Source organism: Mobula birostris, chromosome 9 (assembly GCF_030028105.1).
Source record: "Mobula birostris isolate sMobBir1 chromosome 9, sMobBir1.hap1, whole genome shotgun sequence".
In the NCBI taxonomy this organism is placed as follows: Eukaryota; Metazoa; Chordata; class Chondrichthyes; order Myliobatiformes; family Myliobatidae; genus Mobula; species Mobula birostris.
Window position 1 is genome coordinate 97,475,785 of NC_092378.1, and position 14,716 is coordinate 97,490,500.

Genomic DNA, 14,716 nt, shown 5'->3' on the forward strand with positions numbered 1-14,716 from the left:
AATCCCTTTAGTCCTGGAAATATCTTTGTAAATTTTTGCAGCACCCTTTACTAACATCTTTTCAATAGCAGGCAACTAAAACTGAACACTATACTGCTAGTGCAGCTTCACCAGTGACTTGTACAATTGCAACATCAATAAATACTGACTGATGAAGGCCAGCATGCCAGAAATCACCTTCAGCGCCCTGTCCACCTGTGACTCTACTTTGAGGGAATGATCTGCTTTGACAACACACCCCAGGGCCCCACCATTCACTGTGAAAGTCCTATCCTGATTTGACTTTCCAAAATGCAACACTTCTCATTTATCTGAATGAAGTAGTAGTTGTCATTCTTTGACCCACTTACCCCGAGGATCAAGATCCCACTATATATACACTGTTTACACCGCCATCTATTTTAGTATCACCTACATACTTGCTAACCATGTCTGAAATAAAAACACAAATCACTTGAAATATTGTACTTCATAGGATGGGCAGCTCCTGTGGTGAGAAAAACAGAATCAACATGTCAGATCATTGATCAGAAGTGTTATGGTTTCATTTCATGGCCATTCTCCTGTCCCGTGATTTGGCCCATGCTTTCCATGGTGCTCCGCTTAACCTTGTAACTCCAGCTTGGAGTTATGTCAGAGGATCCAAGGTAAACATGCACATTCCACACAGACAGCACCTGTAAGATTAACAGTACAAGAGTCCGGGTGCATTCTCCAGATAGCCTGTCTTCTAGGATCTCTTTACAGGTCAGTCAGATGGCTTCTTTCTTTACAAAATCAAATGTTGACACTTTCCTGCTTCCTGGTGTTTGCAATTAGTGCTTTGATCTTGGTGGTGAGTGTTTCCAGGGCACTGATGTTTAACTAATTGCCTTTAATTACACTGTGATTGAGTTGGATCTGAAGTGAATTGAAATGCAAGTCTTCTGGGCCAGCAACCGTCAGAGGATCAAGTAGTTTATCACCAGTTACATCTTTGGCCAGGTCTTGATTAATATCGTGTACTCTAATTGGAACATTCAGTGCACATTCACAGTCCCAGCAGTTGGGAATTATCAGCATTAAACATTTGTGGAGGAACTAAACATAAAAAGGGAAATGTCTGAAACTCTGTAAGGACTGGACTGCTTTTTTTTTTTGGTGTGTATTTTCCCTTTTCCCTCCATATGTAGAGTGTGGGTTCCTTGCCCTCGAAACCCCCTGTTTTCCTTGGTTGCATGTTCCAGGGAATGCTCACTCCAGTGTAACCAAACTCATGAGACTAAGCTGGCTCTCCCACTCCAAACCCCTGTTTCTGTGGATGCTGTGTAATTTGCTACCCTGTTACAACTCAGTGCCAAGGAATTACAGACAGCACACTGCATACAATTAAAGGAATTATATTTATGAATCTTAACTTAAGGGTTAAAGGAAAGAAAAAAAAACCAAAAAGGGCCCATTATAATTAAACAGTGGAATGTGCACAACATGGAGCTCAGCTCTTCCCAGTATTCATATTCACCAATCCTCAGTTGATCTCAGCACCTGGCTCCATCGGATCACGGTCCCCCACCTGGTTGAATCATACGACTGGTTCTCTCCAGCGGTTCTCTCTCTTCATTTCCCGCTAAACAAAGGACCCAGCTCACATTCCGAAAGCACCTGTTATCTCTATCCATAACCCAAGCACTGCTTCTACAGAACGACCATTATGTTAGCAGTGAAACCTTTCTCAGGGTGCTGCACCCTTCATACCTAAGAGTTGCTGCTACTCCCTGACATAGTATAGAGATAATGAGTTGAGAAATGTGCCATATAGAGTAGCTGTTGCTTCACATCTCAGCACGGACTATCTGCCTTTAGCAACTGTTATGCGGCCTGTCACCTAACCAATGCTTGCCCTGTCCATCCACTTGAGCCTTGGTTTTCCAAAAGACGAAGGAGGAAACTTTCTGTCTCTCAAGCCAGCTCCACCATTCAATAAGATGGAGATATTAAATCTCCACCCGACATTCCTGCCTGCTGCTCCTTTTGAAACTAAGTTATGTCCTTCTCAGCCCTGAAAAAATTCAGCTCTCTGGGTTAAACCATATCCAAAACTTTACATTAAACTGGTGAGGCAGCAGCTGGAGTATTGTGAACATTTCTTGTCGGCACACTAAAGGAAGGATGTAGTCGTGCTGGGAAAAGTGGAGTGCAGTTTCATCAGGATGTTTCCTGGACTTTAGGTATTGAGAGAGAATGGATAGGCTGGGTTTACTTTCCTTGGAGTGAGGAGGCTGTGGGGTGACCTGGTAGAAGTATGTAAGATTATGAGACATGGATAGGATAGATCATTTCCCCAGTATAAACACAAGGACTTAAAGTTAAGGTAGGAGCAAGAAGTTTTGAAGGAGATCTGAAGGGAAAGATTATCACACAGAAAGTTGTTGATATCTGAACTTGTTGCCAGAGGAGTGGGCAGAACAGGATATAATTACGATGTTAGGCAGGCAGGGCATAAATGGGTATGGTCCTGATCGAGGCAAATGAGATTAATATTGACGGGCGAGAAGGTTAGTATTGATGCCATAGGCCAGAGGTTCCATTTCTGTGCAGTATGGTTCAATGACACTGTGGCTATGTATGAAGAAATATCTCCTCTTGTCCACAATCGTTGACCTCTTACTCTGACACTTTCTATCTGGTCAGAAACACAAAAAATCTGCAGATGCTGGAAACCCAAGCAACACACACACAAAATGCTGGAGGAACTCAGCGGGCTGGGCAGCATCTGTGGAAAATAATTGAGTCAACATTTTGGGCCGAGACCCTTTGGCAGGACTTTCTATCTGGTTCACAGGTTTCACTGTCAGAGGAAACAGAGCCCTGACAATCACCCTGGCCAACCATCTCAATACTCTGTGTCCATTGCTCCCCATTTATGAAAGTCAGTTGACAACAGCCTCAACCTATTCAATTTCTCCTCAGCCTAGGGATCAACCTAGTGAAAGTTCGCCGCACTGCCTCCAGGATCAGGATTTGCCTTCTGACGTGCGGAGAGCACTTTTATGATAACACATCATGGCGTTTGGAAAGCGTCTGTGGAAAACATGGGGGAGGAAACAAAAATTCACCATCTGTGATGGGAAATAGACTATCCACATTTCAAGTTTGAGATCCTCAATCTAGACTGAAAAAGTAGAGGGGAGAATATCATTTGTGAAATACATGATTTGGTTTTGTAGATCAGATAATTTCTTTAAGTAAATTTCCCTCTGCCATTTCACTTCTCAGTATTGCCGCCAACCTGTGTTGAACCTCTGGAAGACCAAGTGACTGGAAGCCTAATGCAACCATGGCCAACGTTAATAAGGAACACAAAGGTTCGCAATTCCAGTGTTAAACTGAAGATGAAGCAGATTGGGCAAACCAACTGGCCAGCAAGTGTGAGGTGAAAGCCATAACTCTGCTGCAACCTAATTCTGCCTCAGCTGAGGGCCAGTTAACATGCACAAGGCTGATAAGTATCCGGACTCCAGCAAACTGCAGGGAGGGAGTACGCTTCTATTAGATAATTGTAGGAGAGAGTTTGTTCCTGTTATCAAATCACAGCTCATCAGTTATTTCTTAATGAATAATCACAGGAATGACCCAACTTCTATCAGGAATATCACACAGCAATCTTACACTCCTTTTAAATAATTTGACCATAAGTTTATAAGATATAGCAGCAGAATTAGGCCATTTGGCCCATTGAGTCAGCTCTGCCATTTCATCATGGCTGATCCAATTCTCTCTCAGACACAATGTCATGCCTGCTCCAGTATCCATTCATGGCCTGACTAATCAAGACTCTATCAACCTCTGCCTTAAATATACCCAATGACTTGGCCTCCACAGTCACATGTGGCAACATATTCCACAGATTCACCAGTCATTGGTGAAAGAAATTCCTCCTCATCTCCTAGGGATTCCTGCACAAGGACTCCCAAGTCCATTTGCACCTCAGATTTTTGGATATCCTCTCAATTTAGAAAATAATCTATACTTTTATTTCTTCTACCAAAGTGCATGACCATACACTTCCCAGCACTGTATTCCATTTGCCATTCTTTACCATTCTCTTAATCTGTCTAAATCCTTCTGTAGCCTCTCTGCTTCCTCAACACTACTTACCCCTCTACCTATCTTTGTATCATCCACAAACGTGGCCATAAAACCATCAATTCCATCATCCAAATCATTGATATGTAATGTAATAAGAAGCAGTCCCAGCCCAGACCTCTGTGGAACACGGTTGTCACCAGCAGCCAAAAAGAAAAGTCCCCATTTATTTCCTCTCTTTTTCTCCTTCCAATCAGCCAATACCCTATCCACGCTAGTATTTTTCCTGTAATACTATAGGCTCTTAACTTGTTAAGCAGCCTTATGTGTGGCACTTCGTCAAAAACTTTCTGAAAAACCAAGTAAACAACTTTCAGCCATTCTCCTTTGTCTATCCTGCTTGTTGTCTCTTCAAAGAATTCCAACAGATTTGTCGGGCAAGATTTTCCCTTAAGGAAACCATGCTGACTTTGGCCAATTTTATCATGTGCCTCCAAGTGCCCCAAAACCTCATCCTTAACAATTGACTCCAATATATTCCCAACCACTGAGGTCAGACTAACTGTCCTATAGTTTCCTTTCTTCTGTCTCTTTCGCTTCTTAGAGAGTGGAGTGACATTTGAAATTTCCTAGTTTTCCAGAACCATGCCAGAATCTATTGATCCTTAAGAACTCATTGCTAATGCCTCCATGTCTTTCAAAATCCTGGCGTGCACATCATCTGGTCTAGATGTCTTATCTACCTTCAGAACGTTCAGTTTCCCAAGTACCTTCTCCCTAGGTAATGGCAACTTCTTCTACTTCTCCCCCAACTCTGACATACTGCTAGTGTTTTCCACAGTGAAAATTGATGCAAAATACTTATTTAGTTTGTCCACTATTTTCTTGCTCCCATTACTACCTCTCCAGCATCATTTTCCAACAGTCCGATAGTTACTCTTGCCTCTCTTACATACTTCATATATCTGAAGAAACTTTTAGTATCCTCTTTAATATTTACCTTTGTATTCCAACTTTTCCTTCTTTATGACCTCTTTTAGTTGCCCTTTGTTGTTTTTTAAAGGCTTCCAAATCCTAACATCCTACTAATTTTTGCTTGTCTTTGGCTTTTTTGTTGGTTTTGACTTCTTTTGTCTGCCACGTTTTGCATCATCCTGCCTTTAGCATACATCTTCTTTAGGATGTATCTATCCTGTGCCTTCTGAATTGCTCCCAGAAACTCCAACTATTGCTGCTTTGTGGTCAGCCCTGCTCGATTTCCCTTCCAATTGATCTTGACCAGCTCCTCTCTTACGTCTCTAATTCCCTTTACTCCACCGTAATACTGATACACCTGATTTTAGCTTCTTCTCAAGTTGCAAGGGGAATTCTATCATATTATGATCATTGAATCCTAAGGATTCCTTTACCTTAAGCTCTCTAATCAATTCCAGTTCATTGCAGAACACTCAATTCAGATTAGCTGGTACATTAGTGAGCTCAACCGCAAGCTGCTCTAAAAAGCCATCTCATAGGCATTCTAGAAAATCCCCCTCTTGGGATCCAGCATCAAACTAATTTTCCCAATCTACCTGCATATTGAAATCCCCCATGACTATTATAACATTGCCCTTTTGACATACATTTTCTATCTCCAATTTTGATTTGTAGCCCACATCTTTGCTATTGTTTGGAGGTCTGTATATAACTCCCAGCAGAGTCTTTTTCCTCTTGCAGTTTCTTAGCTCTACCCACAAAGATTCTACATCTTTCAATCCTGTGTCACCTTTTTCTAACAATTTGATTTCATTTTTAATCAACGGAGCCGCCCCACTCCCTCTGCCTACCTGGCTGTCCTTTCAATACAATATGTATCCTTGGACATTGAGCTCACAGCTATAATTTTCTTTCAGCCACAATTCAGTGATGCTCACACCATACCTGCCAATCTGTAACTGTGCTACAAGTTCACCTACTTTATTCCGTACACTGCATGCATTCAAATATAACACCTTCAGTCCTGGATATATCCCCCTTTTTGATTTTGTCCTACTTTTGCTTTGCAACTCATCCCATTGACTGCAGTTTTGCCCTATCAACAGCCTCTCCTTGCTAACAGTCTCACTACTGTCTGCCTCTGTTTGTAAACCAATTACTCCATGCTCAGCTCTATCACTCCGGTTCCCATGCCCCTGCCAGATGAGTTTCGATCCTCCCCAAAACCACTGGTAAACCTGCCCACAAAGGATATTGGTCACCTCCCCTTTTGTACAGGTCGTGCCTTCCCCAGAAGAGATCCCAATGATCCAGAAATCCAAACCCATACGCTCTGCATCAGTTCCTCTGCCACGCATTCATCTGCTAAATCATCCTATTCTTACCCTCATTCGTGCCTGGTACAGGCAGCAATCCAGAGATTACTACCCTTTAAACTTTAAGCCTAGTTCAGCTTTAAACCTGGCTCCCTTAGACCTCTCTTCAGGACTTCCTCACCTTTCCTACCCATGTCACTAATGCCAATATGTCCTTAGACTTCTGGCTGCTCAACCTCCCGCTTTAGAATGCCATGGATTTGATCCAGGACATCCCTGACCCTGGCACATGGGATAGATTATGTGCCTCTATTGGGTCCACATCATCTCACCTCTATTTTCTAACTCTGGAATCCCCTGTCACTTCTCCAGTCCTCTTCACCTTTCTTCTCTTCTGAGCCACAGCATGAGACTCAATGCTGGAGACCCTCAATGCTGCTCCTGGTGGGTTGTCCCCCTCAATAGCATCCAAAGTGGTATACTTATTATTGAGGGGAACGGTTACAGGAGTGCTCTGTATGGGCTGCCCATTTCCCTTGCTTCTCCTGATAGTCACCCAGTTACTTACCTTCTGCAACCTAAGGGTGACCATCTTCCTGTAGCTCCTTTCTATCACCTTCTGATTCTCCCATATGAGCCAAAGATCATCCAGCTTTATCTCCAGTCCCTTAACACATTATCTGAAGAGCTGTATCTTTAGGTCATTAACAGACTCCTACTGAATAATACATCAAATCCAGAGTTCCAGAGGAATTTTGGGAGATGTTATCGTGAGATATGATTGGATCAAATACAGGACATGCATTTAAGGGAAAACTGTGTGAATGCAAGCAAGGGAAGGCAATGTAAAAGCTGACGAGCTTGGCTGGCAGCATGCTTGTGTCAGGCATGCATAGTCTGAGCTCAATGGAGCGAATGGCTCGCTTCTATGCTGTAATTTCCAAGTACTCTGGTAAAATGCTAATTCTGCACATGCACAGGTTAGACCACCTGCTCCTGGGATTAAAAAAAAAAATGCCCTGTCTAAATGCAGGAGCAACAAGAACGATTTCACAGCCAGTTTGTAGAATTAACTGAGCCTGCAACAGGGGTTCTTGTTGAACAGATGATGGCTTAATAGCTTTCTCTTCTGCTTTATTTCCACCCCGAAAAATGTTACTGTAGGGATTGGATTAAATGCTTTGGCCCTGCTGCATTCACACTGCAGCTTCCAACTACTAATAATGGCTGTCATTTGGGAGTCAGAACCCATGCTGGTTCAGGCAGTGGAGATTTGAGAACATCTAAATTCATACTTAGAACTACATATAGAACCATGGTTCAGAAAGGGCAAAGCTTGGAGAACAGGGACTTAAAATAAGCAGCTGTTTTTGTCTGCTTTTCCATCCCCTCATTATAAACCTGACAATGTAGGACATTAAATGCTGCTCCTGGTCTGAAGTAAATTCCAAAATCTCAGGAGAGAATATAAAGCACTAGCAGGTGACAGCACTTTCACTGAGGTGCCCAGCTTCTGAAAAGTTAGAGACACAAGGGACTACAGGTGCTGGAAATGGAGCAACAAACTATCTGCTGGAGGAAGCCACTGGGTCGAGCAGCATCTGTGGGTGGAAAGGAAGTGTCAGAGTCTTGGGTCTTGATGCAGTGTTTCAAACATAAACGTCAATCATCCCTTTTCTGCCACAGATACTGCTCAACCCACTGAGTTCTTACAGCAAGTTGTTTGTTCCAACTTACTACAACATTTCTGCGATAAAAAATGATTCATTAGGAGAAACCAGGAAAGGTACTTAGAACAGAGAGGTTAAGGGGCAGTTTAATTGAGTCACACACATCAAAGTTGCTGGTGAACGCAGCAGGCCAGGCAGCATCTCTAGGAAGAGGTACAGTCGATGTTTCGGGCCGAGACCCTTCGTCAGGACTAACTAAAGGAAGAGTGAGTAAGGGATTTGAAAGTTGGAGGGGGAGGGGGAGATCCAAAATGATAGGAGAAGACAGGAGGAGGAGGGATGGAGCTAAGAGCTGGACAGGTGATTGGCAAAAGGGATACGAGAGGATCATGGGACAGGAGGTCCGGGAAGAAAGACGGGGGGAGGGGGAACCCAGAGGATGGGCAAGGGGTATATTCAGAGGGACAGAGGAAGAAAAAGGAGTGTGAGAGAAAGAATGTGTATAAAAATAAATAAAGGATGGGATACGAGGGGTAGGTGGGGTATTAGCGGAAGTTAGAGAAGTCGATGTTCATGCCATCAGGTTGTCCAGCTCTTGGCTCCACCCCTCCCCCTCCTGTCTTCTCCTATCATTTTGGATCTCCCTCTCCCCCTCCAACTTTCAAATCTCTTACTAACTCTTCCTTCAGTTAGTCCTGACGAAGGGTTTTGGCCCGAAACGTCGACTGTACTTCTTCCTAGAGATGCTGCTTGGCCTGCTGCGTTCACCAGCAACTTTGATGTGTGTTGCTTGAATTTCCAGCATCTGCAGAATTCCTGTTGTTTGCGTTTAATTGAGTTGTTTATTTCCACACTCCCCCCCCCACCCCCCAGTACATAGTATGTTCCTGCATCAACTGAGAAAGAGCAGATCTTGCCAGGCTCTGAAAAGAGAGCTACAGGAGTCTCTTGAAGAAAAGGCAGTTGAAAGGTTTCCCAATATGTTGTATGATTCTATTCAATTCAAAGCCTCTCCAACTGAAGTAAAATATAGCAGCAATCTAATGTTCTTCATATATCAGGACGTGCTGAGAACATTTTGTAATGGATGTAGTTGAAATTTATGTACACAATTCATGCAAAATAATGGTTAAGGTGCTAGTGATTGTCTGGTGTTAGGGGAAGCCATTGCTCACACTGCCACACCTGGTCCATTTTCCACGGCTTAATGCTGAAACAACAAAAATCTTCCATAGCACGTGTCATGACCTATCCCAAAGCCATTGAAATATAGCTTTTATTGTAATATCAGGAACATTTCATAAATAGCAAAGAGCAATGATCATTTAGTATTCTTTCTCTTGACATTGCTACAGAACATCAGAGGTTATAGTCAGTGAGGGAGGTGGGAGTAGGAACTTCTCTGCTCCTCTAACTCAATGCCAAGGCATTCTACATCCACCTGAGAGGCCAGGCAGGAGTTCGGGTTAACATCTCGTCTGAAAGAGCACATTTCCAACAGTGCAGCTCTCATTCAGTACTGGAGCTGTGCCACAGAATAATTTTATTTACTGTTTCCACTATAGCAATTTTGTGACCATTTGAATCTTTTGTGAGTTGTGCTTAGATGACTTCAGCCTAGTCTGTGGTACATAAGCTAAATATGCCACCATTAGCTCTGATGGAGATGATTCAGGGCAAATAAAAAGCCTCATGTTCTGAACGGAAGCATAATTCGGTACAGAAGTGAATGGATTTGCAATCCACTCTGCCTTCATAATCTTTGGGCATATGATTAGTATTTCTGTTTCACTGGACTTATTGATTAGCTGAAGAGAAATTGATTAATATTTTACCACATGTGATGTGCAAGTATTGTCTCCACACTAGTGTTCACATAATCCATCTCCAAGAACTCTTGTAGGCAGAATAGGAAATGCACTGTACCTGACCAGGGAAATGTCCACAGTTTCCATTAATCCAGATGAAACAAAATCAGTTTAGTCAGTAGACCTGCTGTGGAAGAGCTTTAGCCGTTAACCTAGATTCGTTGGGATGATGTGGGTAAATTCACTGCAAGAAATTAAGATAAAGCATGATGAAGTTTGAGAAAATTTGAAGAGGCAAACAATAAAAGACTTAGAAGAAAGGTCCTCTATCTGAATTTTATGCAGATATACTTAATATACAATAATAGAGGAGATGGCTTATAAGGTTGCAAATATGCTGAGCTGTGATGCTTATCTGAAAAGCAGTATATGTATTTCAGTCTTAAAAGGCCGATGGCAAACTAGAAAACCTAACAACGAGAAGGAACCTGTCGCAACCGCCTGTCTTCCCTATGTTTCCACAGTTTCTGCAGGATTGCCAGGATCCTGAAGAAGTACCAAATTAATACCATCCACAAACCGATAAGAATGCTGAAATCACAGACCCGGCAGGTCAAAGGTGACCTGTGGCTCAGGTTGGCTGGAGTTTACAGAATTCTCTGTGAATGCAGAGTAGCCTATATCAGCCAGACAGGATGCACAGTGGAAGCCTGCATCAAGGAGCACAGGAGGTGTATCTGTTTGGGTTAATGCTCCCTGATGCTGCCAATGGGATCTAGCTCAGATGTGCATCTTGGTCCTCATGGAATGGTGGGGCGAAGGGCCTGTTACCATGCTCTGTGAATATATAATAGTAGGAACTGCTGCGTTTCCAATATAATAGTACAGGTTTCCCCCACCGTCCGAAGGTAGAGTGTTCCTATGAAACGGTTTGTAAGCCGGAATGTCGTAAAGCAAAGAAGCAGTTACCATTTATTTATATGGGAAAATTTTGTGAGTGTTCGTAGACCCAAAGATAACCTACCAAATCATGCCAAATAACACATAAAACCTAAAGTAACAGTAACATATAGTAAAAGCAGGAATGATATGATAAATACACAGCCTATATCAAGTAGAAATACTTTTCCACAATCATTTAGCGAAACTCTCAGGCAAGTGCTCTCGGCAGAAGCACGGCGCAAGCGCTCTCGACAGAAAATCTCATGCAAGCACTGTTGGCAAAAACACGCTCTCCAGTAACCTTTCAGCTATGAAGCTGCCAAATCATACCAAATAACATGTAAAAATACACAGCCTATATAAAGTTGAAATAATGTATGTACAGTGTAGTATCGCTTACGGGAATCGGGAAGACAGCGCAGAGCACGCTGATGATGGTGTGTTAGGCTGAGTCGTCGGAGGTTGGGGTAGTGCAGTGGCCCCCACCCTCCGGGCAGTGAACCGATACCGATCCGCGAAGCATACAGGGGTACAGTGGTAGCTGGGAGGCACACAGCACATCTTTAAGAGAAAAGCCGAAATAAACATGCTAATTAATTAGGTGCCGCTCGGCACGTAATTGTCGGCTCAGATCAGAGGCGATTGCCGATTGCATCGCCTCTGATCTGGGCTGACAATTACGTGCTGGGGCCACCTAATTAATTAGCATGTTTATTTCGGCTTTTTTCTTAAAGATGTGTTGTGTGCCTCCTGGCGACCGCTGCATTCTCCACGAATCGGTATCTGTCCGTGGCCTGAGAGTTGGGGTGGTGGGACACTGGGGTGTCATCTCATCATCGTCTGTTTCCATTAGGGCAGGCAGGTCATCTTCTCCTATGACTGCCCGCCTCGATGTCGAAGGTTGAGGTTCGTCGTCTGCTGTGGCTGATGTGGAAGGCTTGAGAAACAACAGTATGCTTGACTGCTGAGCCTTGCGCATTTTTCTATCATACAGTTCTTTGTAAGCACTCAAACCATCCTGCAAATATGCCCTAAACCGACGTACCCTTTCAAAATTAAAGTCATACTTTATCATTGCAGCCAAAATCTCACGCAGTTGCTTCACTTTCAGTTCCTGGACAACTTCACTTTCGGTCCGTTCGCTACTGCATTCGGTTTTGATTGTTATCCTTTCCTCTTCCAATTGCATCAGCTCGTCATCTATCAGTCCTTGGTCATGGGATGCCAAAACCTCTTCAATATCATCTTTGTCAATTTCCACAAGCCAAACTCACTTCGTTCACCACAATCAAAACACTTAATTATGCCTAGTTTTATGCTAAGTGTAACACCTTTACGAGCTCTTTCAAGCTTTTCCAATACCTTAGAACTCATTTTGCAAACGGCTGCTCACAGGCACGTGTTTAAGCAATGCCGGCGAGAATGCAGTTCCGAATCCGGGGGAGGAGCAGCTGCTAGGGTCACGCGCTGCTTTTTAACGTGCACTGCCTTTCTTTTCGCGCGCTGCCTTTTTTTGTACAGTGAAAACACCTTCTGTTAGCGAAAACAGGGAACTAATGTAGGTCTTTCGTAGCAGTGAGGTTTCGTAAAGTGAACATTCGAAAAGCGGGGGACACCTGAATATTTAATAGTATATATAATAGTATGAACTGCTGCATTTCCAATATAATAGTATATATAATAGTATGAATTTCGACTATCTTTTACTGGAGGGGCAGGTAGTTTTAAGGAAACAGGTAGGCTGGAGTAGGACTGAGACAGATTAGGAGGATGGACAAGAAAGTGGCAAATGAAATACAATGTTGGAAAATGCATGGTCAGGCACTTTGGTAGTAGAAATGAATGTGCAGACTATTTTCTAAACAGGGAGAAAATCCAAAAATCTGAGATGCAAAGGGACTTGGGAGTTCTTGTGCAAAACTACCTAAAGGTTAACTTACAGGTAGAGTTGGTGGTGAGGAAGGCAAATGTAATGTTAGCATTCATTTCAAGAGGTCTAGAATACAGGAGCAGGGATGTAATGCTGAGGCTTTATAAGGCACTGGTGAGGCCTCAACTTCAGTATTGTGAACAAATTTTGGCTTCTCATCTAAGAAAAGATGTGCTGGCATTGAAGACGGTTCAGGGGAGGTTCCCAAGGATGATTCTGGGAATGAAAAGGGTTATCATATAAGGAACGTTTGATAGCTCTGGGTCTGTACTCACTGGAATTTAGAAGGATGAGGGAGGATCTCATTGAAATCTTTTGAATGTTGAAAGTCCTAGAGAGAGTAGATGTGGAAAGGATGCTTCCCATGGTGGGGAGTCTAGGACAAGAGGGCACAGCCTCACGTTAGAGAGGCGATCATTTGAAACAGAGATGCAGAGAAACTTCTTTAGCCAGAGGGTGGTGAGTTTGTGGAATTTATTACCGCAGGCAGCTGTGGAGGCCAGGTCGTTGGGTGTACTTAAGGCAGAGTTTGACAGGTTTTTGATTGGACATGGCATCAAAGGTTATGGGGAGAAGGCTGGGGAGTGGGGCTGAGGAGGGAAATAAAGGATCAGCCATGATTGAATGCCAGAGCAGACTCGATGGGCTAAATGGCCCAATTCAGCTCCTATGTCTTATGGTTTTATGATCTTTTATTTTGAACTATGAAATTAAACTCCCCTCTCCCTCTCTCTTCTCAATCCCATGTTCACCTATTAAACTTTTATTGAACTTGGTTTTGAAAATTACTGTTTCGATTATCCGCTCATGCAGCAAATCGCTCTGGTTATGACAAATTGCCAACTGGAATATTGGTTGTGATGGATTTCCCTATCTGGTTTCATTCCAGTCCTTCACCTGTGTAACTTCAAATTCAGCCTGGAGCCACCGATTACATCCCAGAGCCACATGGATTCTGAACCACATCTGTAGGTATGTTGAGAATGCAATCGTGGAGATGGGAATGTTCAGTTTACATAGAGCAATTGTTACATTACAAGAGACCACAATATGTAGCTTAACCATTTAGACCAGTTTACTATGCAGGAGTGTCAAATGCATTACCTGTACTTTAATCTACCCAGTTACCTAAATAATCTATTATTTTTTTTCTGTAAGCAAACTGACTTCTATGCTTCCTTATATTACATTACCTCAAAAGCAATTTGACAAATAGCACACTCATTTCCTTTTCAACTGTGTGTCTGCCTTAATCCCACACTTCTAACTCTCCTCTCTCTCATGAATATTACCTCACATTTAATTTCATCCAGGGCCTGTGTCACCAACAGCAGGTTTTCATTCCAATCAGTACTATTTTCTCCAAACTGAGGTATCTAGGCTTCACACCCTTGTCTCCAAAAATGGCCTGACTTCAATCATTCACGTACTGTTGGTTTCAGTTTGTATCCTTCCCAATGATTAAATCCCACTTCTGCTGGGTGTGTATTCAACTCTGCTGAAGGCAGGAAAGAAAATCCCTCCCTCCACAATGCAACATACTCAAACTATAATCTAGTTTTTCCTTCACCCTTCACCCACAACATGTGCTGCTGTTCATTTTCTCCTTTAATGGAGATCATTTGGAACATTTCTTAGTTGTGAGGACGGCTGGAGATAAACGCCATCGGTGAAATCTTAAAGAACCTAACTAATATACAAAACATTGCTGAATCTCCAGAAAGTGTTGAAAAATGTTGCTTCAGAAAGGAAAGTACTTGGAAGATAAATGAACTGTTTTCAAAAGGAGGTCAGAATTTTTTTTTACAGCTTCTAATAAATAAAAAGCCCAACAAGCCACATAATGCATGTATACAGAGTACTGTATGTACATTTTTGCATGCTTTTACACATCCCATTCTCCTGTATGAATCGACTATTCAACAACTCAGCCTGGACCCAGTTCAGAACTGCACTCAGCAGGGAAAGGGCAAGTTATGATTTCCTTAGCCACGGTACCGAGCAACTTGA